General features: G+C 29.2%; 1 protein-coding gene across 3 annotated transcripts in view; it reads left to right on the top strand.

Moving 5' to 3' along the window:
* Window positions 1–12,253, top strand: part of Ae2 (Anion exchanger 2) — a 152,126-nt gene that overhangs the window by 58,870 nt on the left and 81,003 nt on the right. The window lies entirely within an intron of this gene.

Here is a 12,253-nt window from a genome sequence, read left to right as displayed (position 1 = left end):
TACTTAGTTTTAAATTGTTGGCAGAGCAAAAAAATATATAAGAAATCCTTTTGTACCATGCACTACTTTAGTGAGGAGGGTAATTGAATGTTTTTTCATCTGAAGTGAAATTCAATTGAAATATTTTTGAATCAATTTCAATATTTCACATGATTATACAGTTTTCTCCCGGGATTTAGCGCTCATAACTATCTGGAATATGTATCTGTCGTTATTTACAGAATCTCTCCATGTGTCGTAACAAAGATAAGATTAAATAAATTTCATGAAATAAAAAATTAACAGAATCTCTCCATACTTGAATCGTTTATTGCAAAAACAAGTCAAGCAACAAATCCAAAATTGAGTTATTTGGCGATTACTGTTTTGTATAGATAAATGCATCTTTTAATGCAAAAAAATCAAATACTGTCCCCCTATTATGTTGAAATAATACCAAGAAATCCGTATTTATTGCAGAATTCAAGTCACAGTAGGGCTTGGCTGGCCCTACTATGCTCTAATCTATTTTCATAAATGCTGTAGGTCTCAATAAAAAATATTCCCATAAAAAGTTTTATGGGAATATTTTTTGTCATTTTATTTTTGAAGTTCCTAATAAAATTAGAATATTTCGTATGAAATTTTTAATAGTGATGGTTGTTTGTTTCAGAAACCAGTCAAGTTCTTTATCAAACAGTTACATAGTTACAGTTACAGTTACTTTCACAAGAAAAACTATAAATTTTGAAAAATTTTCTAGGAAGTTTTTTATTTTTGATTTAGTTGCTTGCCTGGTTTTTGAAATAAACGATGCAATTGACCCTAACTCTCATTAAATGCCCAGTTTTAAAAACCTATGCAAATGAATCACATTATCACAAAATGTCACTTCGTAATTCAAAATTTTTTAAAATATGCCAAACTATTTCTCCATAATATTTTCAATAATGATGGTTGTTTGTTTCAGAAACCAGTCAAGTGGTTTATCAAACAGTTACACAAATGGATAACTTTCACAAGTAAAAATATAAATTTTGAAAAAGTTTCTAGGGAATTTTGTCCAGTTTTTAAAAACTATGCAAATAAATCACATTATCTAAAGTTGTCACTTCGTAATTGACAATTTTTTAAACATGTAATAATGATACCAAACAATTTCTAATTAAAGTATTGTAATATTGACTGTGAGTTACTGGACGTCAACATGTGACCATATCCATGCTTATTCATATAAAAGAATATCTCCGTATCAAATTTCTATGTTTCAACTTATAATTGGAGGTACCGTGAAATAGCTCCCAAATGCAATAACTCCCAATGAAATAATTCCCATCTAAAATGAAACAATTCCCAAACTTGAAAAATGAAATAACTATCAAAGTGTAAAATGAAATTACTCCCAATAATCGGAGGTTTCATAATTTTAAAAATATTAGTCCCAAAAAAGCGAAATAACTCCCAATGAAATAAATCCCAATAGAAATAAAATAATTCCCAATCCGAAGCAATTTATTTATGTAATCTAAAATAAGGAACTACAAAAGTGAAATTAACCTTCGCTTACCAAACAATTTTTGCATTGCGGGTCTATGGCGTAGCGCAAAGTTTTACTCCTCTGGGATATGTCAAAAACTGGCTTCACTTAGAAAATTTGATTTGCATTGCCGGCCTTCGGCTGTGCACTAAGGTTTTCTCCTCTGGAGTGTATCAAAAACTGGCTTCGCTCAGAAAAGTTTTTGCATTGCCGGTCTTCGGCCGTGCACTAAGATTTTCTCCTCTGGAGTGTATCAAAAACTGGCTTCGCTCAAAAAAGTTTTTGCATTGCCGGCCTTCGGCCGGACGCTAGGGTTTTCTCCTCCGGGGTGTATCAAAATCTGGCTTCGCTCAGAAAAGATTTCTTTCATTACAGAAAGGTGTTATAATATTTCAGAAAGCCGATATTCATTTCGCCCCAGACAAAGGCCGACAATGTAAAAATAATCTTTTCTGAGCGAAGCCGGTTTTTGATACACCCCAGAGGAGAAAACTTTAGCGCCCGGCCAAAGGCCGGTAATGCAAAAAATTTTTCTGATTGAAGCCAATTTTTGATATTTATGGGTTCTGCTTTTTCAAAGTAGAACCCAACAAAAATGAAATAACTCCCAATACAGTGAAATAACTCCTAATTCCCAAAATAAAATGAAATAAAACCCAACAAAAATTTCATTAGGAGTTGTTTCATTGGGAGTTATTGCATTATGAAAAAACTCCCAACAAAAAATTATGAAATAACTCCCTATGCGTTAGGAGTTGTTTCATAATGAAATAAGTCCTAAGTTGTATGAAAAATTTGTTGGGTGTTATTTCATTTTTTCGTGGGGAGTTATTTCATTTAGGAGTTATTTCACGGTACCATAATTGGGCATTAAGGTGTTTTGTTCTATTTTGATGTTCAAAAGGTCTAGAAACCAAATGCTAAACATTTGAGAAAAATCGAATAATATTTAAAGGTTGCAGCACATTCTAATTGAATGTGCTGCAACTATTTTGAAAAAATAAAATACAAAAATTTTATGTTGAAAAAAAATTGCAATTAAATATATATATTTTTTTTTAACATGATGTTTTATTCTATGTTTTATTCCACAACAATTATAAATAGACCCTATATGCATAATTTTTAAATATTGATACAAATATATAATTTTACTAATTTGTAACCATGGATATTATAAATGGTTTTTCGCAATCTGTTTGTATATGTATGTTTGTACATTGTAAATGTGGTTATAATACCATAATCATAAGGTATTATTGACATATTATCCAAAACTTTACACAAACATATGACCATATGCTAGAGTTGTCAATTATTCGAGTTATATTTTGATCGAATAAAAGTTCATATTTTTTTTTGTTATTGGAATGAATGAAGTATCGTTAAATATTGCATGAAATAATTGTTAAATCAAAGATCCTAGATTGGGAAGTATTTTTATATTCATATAAGTCTTTCAGTAATTTTTTTTACAAATACTTCATTCTTTTCTCGGTCATTACTAGTCACAAGGTTGTTACACATCGAAATATTCACCGCAAACCCACAAAAGTATATACATATATTCTGGGTCCTTATGAATTTCGAAAGTCATCTAGCTATGTCCGTCTGTCTGTCCTGTTGAAAACATGATAGGGTCCAAATGAAAGGAACTAGCTGGCTAATAATTTCCACAGATAATCTATGTTGATGAGGTTTAATTGGTATTGAAAATGAGCTATAGCGGACCATGATTTCAGCTAGCCCACAATCAAATGTTCCCCCAGAATACTTTTTTAGCAGCAATACGCTGCTGTAAATAGTACTTGGACAGGCCACAGTCTGGACTATAAAGCGGGTGAGTCAAAAGTTCCCAACTGCTTCATTCTAAATACAGCATTGCAACATGTGGACAAACATTGATATGCTGGAATATTATGGTTTTATGTTTGTCTGCACATTATTCGCTTTTTTCGGCCAATTTTGCATTCGGTGCAGGTTACCTTTGATGGTCTGGTCAGATTTCAGCAGCTTAAATGGATTAGACCCTTTTGCTTACATAATTTTGGACATGCAATTTAAGGCCTCAATTCGTATGGTATCCAATTTTCCTGTCTTTGGATGAATCCTGCTGTTTGCCAATGTTTTGAAATTGCTGCTGGAGTAGTTTCCAATGATTTTGCAAGCTCTTGTTGAGTTTTGCAACAATTTTCATGGAGTAAACCGAACAAACCTTCTCTCGCTAATTGAAACCGATGTAGCATATTCATTGTAAGCTTTGGTGAGCAATCGGTGTGCTTCATTTACATTTTTTCTAAATTATAGAAGTAAAGCTAAACTTCCCACACATGAAGCTTTGTTGGTACAAAATTCTAAATTTTCGAAGTAAAAAACATTGTTGTTTGCACTATAATGTTCAAAATATCACTTTTTGGTAGAAAGAATTCTTCCAAATTATGCACAAAAATCCGAGAGGTGCATTGTAACAATTCAAAAGATATCATTTTGATACCCACCTTCAAAAAAGATTGGTGGTATAAGTATTAATTTTGTCTTTCCGTTTGTAACATATCGAAATATTGGCGGTAGAATCACAAAGTATATCTATTCTTGGTCCTCATTAGATTATACCCATTGAAAATGACTAATAGCGGTCGATGTCCCCAGTCCCCATACAAGGTTTCCCTCAGAAAATTACTTGAATATTAATAATTGTCTTATAATAATATATATCGGGATGAAATTTTACATAAACTAAATTTATATGAACCTAAATCAATCTATAAACTTTAGTGAGGATCGGTCCATAATTGACACTACCCCACATATTGATATTGGAATGTTGGGTAAATAAGATTCGGTATAGTCGAATATATGTAAGTTTAATTTCATAATGTTTTGATATTGGTGTGTTAATCCGAAATCGATTGTATAATTGATGTAGAAAGTCGATTCTGTTAAAATGTCCAAGTTGGTTACAAATATTGGAATACCATTATAAATGATTGGTGTTCTTACAACAAAATAGATTTTTCTAATTTTTGGTTTAAATAACACATACTTCTGTCTATTGTTTTTGGTTAAATTGAGAGTGCTGGTTACGAATAAGTCAGTTGTTTTTTTTTAGCAGCTCTAGTCTCAAAAATATAGTGACTCACACAATTATGTTTTTTAGGTTAGTCCATAAAACTTTGAAAAATCTAAACTAAAAGTCCATAAGGAACTATTTTTAGTAAAAATTGTAAAACTATTAAATGTGTTCTGAAATATTTTGAAAACTACTTTTTAATTTTCTACATGTTTTAAATAACAGCAAAAAATATTCTCTTCACATAAACATTTTTTACAAATTTTTTTTCGCAGAATCAATGTGAAAATATTCTCTTGTAGGCTTCTGTTGAACAAGGAGCCTGCTTATGATCGCAGTAATCTGCCATCACACGGATTATTTTGGATGAAGTTAAAAAGGGAAATTTAAAGTATTTTTTTTAAAGTAATGCATAATATCTCTAAACTAATGTTTTATTCGTAGTCAGTGAACAGAAATTCATAAGCATCAGTTAGTTTAATTTCAGACAATTTTCATACAAAAAGTTTTAAGGACTAAACCAAAAACACAAGAAATTTATTATCCTTGTAATAACAGTATCCTTGCAATTAATGATCGAAGAAGTTTTTATTCTAAATCAAAAAATTTTATTCATTCGAGTTTTATTCATTAAATTTTTTCCTAGATTATTCGAATAATTTTTATTCAAATGACAATCCTACCATATACCATTCGTCCTTAACTGATTAAATAAAAATATTTTTTATACATGTATACAAAATTATTTGGGTGTTTAACAATATTTAAAGTAATACGTCATTATTTATTTAGGATAATAAATATGTTGTCCCTTTTTTTGGGAATGCTAACATTAGCAGTTAAAAAACCTAGATACATATTTAATTCATTTAATTTTGCTACAAGTCATAGCAGGCCAAATTTGATTATGAAACTTTAAAAGTGACACATTTCATATACATAACTGTCTGTTTATATATTTATAGAAATGTACAAGTATATTACATATACGGAACATAAAGATTTGGCAAAGTCAAATGTAATAATTTTTCATAGTGCGGTCGAATACGAAGAAATTTTTACAATGAATGAGTTTAAGGGTTTCCCATATTAAGGAGAAAACTAATACAAATCAAAGTTTATATGCAAATTTAGTTTACAAAACAACAATTTAAGGGATAGCCTACAATTAGCTTTTTATTTGTATACACATCCATATATTTACATTTGGCCACTATTTAAGCAAATATTTAATTTAAACACAAAAAGTATTAAGGAAAACTGAAATGAAATGAAATAAAATCAATAGCCATGGTCAAGGTTATTTGTTACAGTTTGCACTTGTTGTCTAATGTGAACGACCAACTGATGACAGTCGTAGTTTACACCTTTAAACAAATTTGTTTTAATTATCGATTTAAATCTTCATTAAATACCATTGATTTCAATACTTAATGTTAGCTTTTATTGTAATTACACACAATTGTAAAGAACGCAAATTGTTAATGTAGCAAATAAATTAAAATGTAGCAGATGTTACTGAATTGCTTAGTATAGCTATTAAGGATTAGGTAACATGTGATCTCCCTTTGTGGGATGCCGACAGTAATATGGATTAGTGCCTCTAAAATTTTGAAATACAACAAATGAATATAGAAAGGGTTTGTGCTGGGTTTGAATCTATATCATGTTTTTTACCGAGAATACTAGAGTTTGCTATCCCTTGGTTTGTTTAAGGACGACTAAAAAAATATTTTTTTGAAAATGGTCAAAATCACGAACGGTTACAGCTAGACCCAACATATTATCGGAGATATCTTAAAACAAACCAGGGTGTATTTTGAGTGGGGTAACCAAATCACATTTTGATGTGAGTTGGCCTACTATATTGGGAGTATGACTTAAAAATGAGTAATTTTTAATAGATGGCATATGTTTTGAATGGGTTTTTGTTTTTAATATTTAACATATCATTAAGAAATCTTCTACGTAGCTATACAATGAAATTCTAAATACTTAATAAAAACAGACAGCCTCAAAAGTAATTACATACCAGTAAATTTTCTGATTTATAAGGACCTGCGAAGGACCAATGACGAAGGCCAACTTGCTGAAACTTGCTGAAATTTGTCCATTTTTTCACCTATCCCCCATACGAATGTCCTCCCGAAATAGGACTTTATCGGTCATAAATGTTTAATTTATTAGATATCTACACAAATTTATATAGACCGAAGTCATGTCACCTAATTTTATGATGATCGCTCCATAATTAGTCATAGCTCCCATAAAGGCCCACTTCCGAAAATAAGGAAATAAGCAAAGTTAATGTTCATACAAATTGATGGAATTTTATATAAGAAATAAAATTTATTATTAAATTTGTAAAAGTTAAGGAACTATTATAAAATAATAAATTATTATTTAGATAATTTTAATAAAAAATCTGTTTACATGTTTCTATTAGTTCATATTTTATGTAATTTCTTTAAAAAATCGATCAATTTTATTTTTTGTTTTTATTACTTTTTTGGAAAATACAAATTTTCCTTTTATCAATTTTTTTTTTAAAAAATTCTACAATTTTAGAAAAATTTTATTTCTCCATAAAAATAGTAATAAATCGCACGATTCATAATCAAAAAGAAAATTTAAAAAAAATACTTGGAACTCAACATATGGATTTTTAAAGTTTAGGAAAGCAAAACTGGCGGGGAAGTTGTTTCTAACTATCTCTATATACTCTAATTTATTATTAAAGATAAGGAAATATTATAAAAAAAAAATAAAATTATTATGTTGAAAATTTGAATAGAAAATCTGTTTAGATGTTTATATTAGTTCATATTTTATATAATTTCTTAAAAAAATAAATCAAAATTAATTTTGGGAAATAAAAATTTTGATTTTATAAAATTTAAAAAAAAAAAAATTTTAAATTTTAGAAAAATAGTAATAAATCGTACGATTCATAATCAGAAGTACAATTTTTAAAAAAGTGCTTGGAACTTGAGATATGGATTTTTAAAGTTTAGGAAAGCAAAACTGGCGGGGAAGTTGTGTCTATTTAAATATTAAAAAAGTAGATTTTTCGCTAGTTTTATGGGAAAAAATTACTTTTGTTATGTTTAGGTAAGAATATGTAAATGGAATTTATTTTTTTTAGTTTTTGTATTTCATTTATAGATGTTTAAATATAAAATACTAGTTGATCACCTCCCGGCTTCCCCCGGTAGCATTTACCAATGTTAGTTCTTCAAGTTTCTCCAACCCACGCACACCAGCCTGTTATTATTTATTTGCAAATAAAATATCTAAATTTGTACTGCATACTTTAGGAAGCTTTTTTATTACAGTTGACTGGACTCACAAAAAAAAAGAATTTCCGAGTTTTACCCGGAATTTTTGAATTTTTTTTCTTTACAAACCATCTCCTGAAAATTTCGAATCAAATAAAAAAAATCAGCCAAATCGCTCCAGCCGTTCTCACGTGATGACATTACATACATGGACCATTTAATTTTTATATATATAGATAAACATTTTCTGACATCGAAAGTCCATTATAACTTGGTAGCTTGAAATTTTATATTTTTAAAATGTCTGCGATTCCAATGAACTCTAAATGAGTATTAAAACTGCAAACTTTAACTGTTGTACCTATTATGCGTTGTTAGCTTAGGGACAGATTTAAAATTGGCGGATTTCGAGGAAATATATTTTTTGGCCACACAGTTGTTTAAAATAATTATTACTTAAAAATACATTTATGCCAATATTCTAATATTCAATTTCAGATTAATTTCTTTGGTAATTTACAAGCTTGTATTTTTTTTTGTAATACGTATTAGCATTTATATTGATATTTGCCAAAATTAACCCTTACAGTACGAAATTTTTTATCCACCATCATAAGATTTAAGATGGTCTATCTATGTCCGTCTATTTGTCTTTTGAAAACACGATAGGGACCAAAGAAAATGGAGGTAGTTGACCACAAATAATCTCTGTTGATAAGGTGTATTTGGTACTGAAAATGGACAATATCGATCCATGATTTCATCTAGTCCTCATACAAATATCGCCACGTAAGACTGCCAGAGCAGTCATAAATATAATGATTATGCGGAAATCCTGATCAAAGTTTGCACAAACTATACAGTAAAGTATGACGAAAATCTGGCATAATTTGTTTCTAGTTCCCATACATGGTCCCCCTCAAGAAATTACTTGAACATTCATAGTTGTCTTATAATAATTAATATCATGATGAAATTGGACAATTAGGTTTTATTTGACCATAAACCTTTTTAACAACTTTTCGAGGGCCCCCATATTGTATTTATCAGGAAAATATTTCATTGTCACATATTGATGGTAGGTATACAAGAGTCGACACAGCCGAATATAACACTATTGCTTATTAAATTTATTTCCTTTTAAATTATTCGAAAATTGATTTTAGCATTAAATAATGTTATTGAAGAATAATTGCTAGTTACAAGGTGTAAAAATATGATTATTTATTTATTTGCTATTAATAAATAATAATACAACCATATCATATACAAAAAATTAAATCAAGGCTAAAAATGTTTTTATTTTTAATTGAAAACTTAAATATGCATTAAACTGTGAAATGCAACGTAGTACTACTATCCGTATCCTTTTATTATCTTATTATCTTACTACACACCGTGTGCCTTACTTTGAAGTAGGAGAATTATGACTTATTTATTATCTATTGTGGCTTATTTGAGAGAAATTTGCATGATCACATTCTATGGCTTCAGTGAGACCTTGCTCTCAATGAGTTACGGAAGCCTTTATTTGTAATTAGTTTTGGTGATACTTATTTATTTATAAGTGTTGTGGTATGTAGCGTAGAAGGGGTATCATTTGCCATAGGGGCACATTTGCCAACACCGAATAACTTAAAACCGTGTAATCGATTTTGCGATTGATGGTTTTTCAAAAATATGTGAAAATATTTTAGAGTGTGAATTTTTTGTGCTAACTTCATTAGTTTTTGTGATACAATAAAGATATTGGTTGATGATAGAATGTTAATAATAGTGAACAATAAGTGACAATAGCTTTTTCGATCATTTAATTTGAACTACGAAAAAAATTAATTAATTTTATTGAACCTCAAAACTCTTCCTGGGGCACATTCTATGATGTAGAGCAAAATGCTGATAAAATATAGAAAAAAATCAATCATAATTTGTTTAAATTATAAAAATCTGACCCATCCTTTTGGAGTGGTTTCGCCGTTTTTGGTCAGTCTAGAAATGTTAAAAATATATGTATATTGAGATGAGATAGGCAAGATTGAAATGATTAAAACTAAAGCCAACTTATCTAAGTATGCGAAACAAGAAAATAATTAAGAATATGAGTTGTGGTTTTAATTTGAGATTGCCTCAAAAGAAAAAGTTGCGTATGGGGACCATACTACCCTACTTACTTCAATTATATCACCATGTTAAAATGATATTGTGTAAGTAATGTAGTGACAGAATATTACCATGTTAACTAATTACTTGGTGAATGCATAACACAGGGTAAACCAAAGTTCCTCTAAAAAGTTCCTCTTTAAATTTCGTATAATTGTTTCTTAAATTAATTTGTTTTGTCCCCACTGTCTATTGCTGGCTAGACCATATTTTATTTACTTAGATTCGAATTAGTTCAATGGCAGTGTTGGAAATAATATTAATAATTCCTTTCATAAATTTATAATTTCTTTAACTTGGAAGTTTAATTTTATTAAATTTTAATTGAAACCCTTTTTTCCGTGTTCATATTCAAATGAAAACACCATCATACACATTCGTACACCACATAAGTTACATTTGGCCTTGGTTGGCCTTGACCGTGTGTATGTACAGAGATATATTATGAAAAGATATGAGAGAATACCCACTCACATACTAAATATTTTTATTTCAAGACGTTGCTACTCTTATACTGTTAACATTTACATTGAATGTAAGTGTATAAAGCTTTCTGTTTAATACATTTGCTATGTAATGTTTAGCTTTTTTATTATGTTTCAGAATGTGTGTGTCTTTTGTACCTCTTGTCTATTAGATTTAATTTAATATAAAAAAAACACGTGCAAATATAATATGTAATGCCAGCCATAAGGAAGTTTGTTCTTTTTTTATTCACGACTTCTCTATTTTGATGTTAAGCTCAGTTTTCCTCAACATCCAAGGAAATACCTACGATTGTGTGTGTGTCCTTTAGCCGTCAAATCTTTAACACATTTTTACATGAAAGTGTGTATGTTGTTAAACCATCGAAGTTATACAACAAACAAGTAGTTGTTGCTTTTTTTGAAAAGTGTGTATATACACACACTTTTAAAAAATATTAGAGTGGCCTTCATTTTGAAATTCTTCTATTTTTGATTCTTCTAATCTCACCAAAGAGCACAGAAAAAAGACAAGCTTCTAACAATAATAAGTCTTCTGAATTAAACCATATTTGAACATTTTCATTTTTATTTTTTTAAATTTCGAAAAATTTGCGATTTGATTCATGATTTAAATTTTTGTAAAAATCTGTGAAATTTAAATATTATTCGAATTTGTTAAAATTTTCAACATTTGGATTTAGTAGATGGTGGACCTTGACAGCATCGAAAATCGAAAACGTGGAAAATATGGGCCAACCTAATATACATACATATATTTTTCCTGGTAAATGTTCATTTCCTAAGCAACATACTCTCTCTCGGGGTTCAGTTCATGATGATGTTGTTGTTGATGTTGTTTATGTGGCCTTGTATGACTTTTTATTAATATTTAGCTGGGTTAAATTTTAAGTATTTTTAATGATAATAAAATATCAATTAAAGTTGTTGAAAATATAAAATTGTTAGGGCATCAAACGTAAAATACTCACCCTCTTAAAAAGGTATTTTCTTTTTAAAACATTTTTCATGGTTAAATAATTGTTAGTATGTTTTCCCTAAAGAAGTTCCACACTTAAACAAAATTATTAATACACAAATTTACATAACATCGTTATACTGTACAATAATTGTCATATTTACTTATCAGTGGAGGAAGAGTAATGACTTTAGAATATTGTTTGTAAAGATGTCAAATTTACACAGATGACTTTCAAGAGTTTTGTACAGTAACATTAAAATAACGATGTAAATAAAAATGTGAAAAATTAAAGAACAGTTAGGTAAGGTTAGGTTAATATTGGAGTTCTCTTGAAGGTCATGAATCATGCGGAATATTCCAAAAATAATAAGAAATGCAATGAATAAACTATTTAATATCAGGATTTGTTCTATTATGTGGAACGTCTGAAATGTCTTTTCTCAATTACCATACCCGCATCCTCAAGTACCATCGCTTACAGTCAACATCTTGACGCAGTGACGTCCTGGTGGAGCCAAAGTGGATGTATATCGGTACTTTTGACTACTCAATACAGTTTTTGGGTACTCAGTACTTTTAAGAGCTAAATTTAACATTAAAGAATTCTTATTTCAAAAAGTGAGTAGTATTCTTGCACTGACTAACATTGAAGTGTTTTCCTTATTGTAGTGAAAGTACAACTCAACATATTATTTAGTTTACCGTTGCAAACGACTATAGCGATTTCTGTTTTCTTGGAATTATTTTTCGCATACGTTATAAAAAAATTTCTTTCAAATACTT

This window comes from Calliphora vicina, chromosome 3 (genome assembly GCF_958450345.1).
Source record: "Calliphora vicina chromosome 3, idCalVici1.1, whole genome shotgun sequence".
Classification (NCBI taxonomy): domain Eukaryota; kingdom Metazoa; phylum Arthropoda; class Insecta; order Diptera; family Calliphoridae; genus Calliphora; species Calliphora vicina.
Note: the sequence above shows the minus strand (reverse complement) of the source record. Positions and strands in the feature narration are given on the sequence as shown.